The sequence below is a fragment of the Suricata suricatta genome, chromosome 8, assembly GCF_006229205.1.
Source record: "Suricata suricatta isolate VVHF042 chromosome 8, meerkat_22Aug2017_6uvM2_HiC, whole genome shotgun sequence".
In the NCBI taxonomy this organism is placed as follows: Eukaryota; Metazoa; Chordata; class Mammalia; order Carnivora; family Herpestidae; genus Suricata; species Suricata suricatta.
In genome coordinates, this window is record NC_043707.1 from 12880606 (window position 1) to 12882253 (window position 1648).

Below are 1648 nucleotides of genomic sequence, written 5' to 3' on the forward strand. Positions count from 1 at the left end.
GGCAGAGAGAGAGGGAGAGAGTGTGAGCAGGGGAGGGGCAGAGAGAGAGGGAGAGAGTGTGAGCAGGGGAGGGGCAGAGAGAGGGAGAGAGTGTGAGCAGGGGAGGGGCAGAGAGAGAGGGAGAGAGTGTGAGCAGGGGAGGGGCAGAGAGAGAGGAAGACACAGGATCTGAAGCAGCTCCAGGCTCTGAGCTCTGTCAGCACAGAGCCCGATGTGGGGCTCGAACCCACGAGCTGTGAGGTCATGACCTGAGCTGAAGTCGGATTCTTAATTGACTGAGCCTCCCAGGAACCCCCCCCCCACCTTATTTAAAAATAATGCTGATTTATTTGTTCTGAGAGAGCGAGAGAGCGAGAGAGCGAGCCCATATACCTGCGAACTGGTGAGGGGCAGTGACAGGGAGGGAGAGACTCCTGAGCAGGCTCTGTGCTGTCAGCACGGAGCCCAGTGAGGGGCTCGATCTCACAGACCTCGAGATTATGACCTGAGCCAAAGTCAAGAGTCGGACACTTAGCTGACTGAGCTACCAAGGTGCCCCAAGTCCTCTTTTTTGATAAACTGTGTATTCTGTTTTCTTTAGTCAGACATGGTGGGGGGGGGGGGGCAGGGGGTGTTTACATAGTGACTCAATGTTAGTATATGTTACAAAATGATCACAATTAGTCTAGTGAATACCTGTCCCCGTGCATAGTTGCAAAATTTTGTTTTCTTGTGATGAGAACTTTTAAGATCTATGTGTTTAAAGCAACTTTAATGAATACGAACAGCGTCACTAACTGTAGTCACCGTGCTATCCGTCATATCCCCATGACTTATTCTATGACTGCAAGTTTGTACCTTTGACCCCCCCCTTCACCCAATCTGATTTTTTTTAAGGTTGTTTATTTATTTTGAGAGAGACAAGAGACAGATAGCACGAGGGAGGGCGGGGCAGAGGGAGACTGAGAATCCCAAACAGGCTCCGCTGTCGGCGCAGAGCCTGACACGGGGCTCGAACTCAAGAAACTGTGAGATCATGACCTGAGCCGAAACAGAATACAATGCTTAGCCGACTGAGCCACCCAGGTGTCCCCAATCTGGCATTTTTTAAATTGAACGCTTTTGAGTTCATTTTCCTCTCTGCTATCTGTGCTTTCTTTTCTGTTACTTCCAGAATCTATCACTATTAGTTTTCTATTCAGAATTTCTTTTAGTTCATTTTGTTCTATTCTAACCTCCTGGGGTGTATAAAAATTTCCCTTGTTGTTTTATTAGTCATTCTTTATAATGAAGGCACTGAAGTCTATTAATTTTCCTCTGACTACAGCTTTTGTTATATTCCATAGATTCTATTATAACAAGTTCTCTTATGTATTACTGTAAAAAATATTGAATTTTGTTGCCTAGAATTATGTTTCTCAATTTTTAAGTTATAAAAATAGGTATTTCTAATATTATTAGTTTATTATTGGAGAGAATTTGGCTTGAGCAAAATCTCTTTTATTTTATTTGTTGAGGCTTTCTTATGTCCATTGTGTATGGCAGATTTCATGGATTTTAGAAAATATATTTATTTTCTGTGAAGGTAAGCATGTTTCTCTATATATCTACTAAATTGAGTTTATAGTTTGCACAATGCAATTTCTCCATGCCTTTACTTATTTTTACT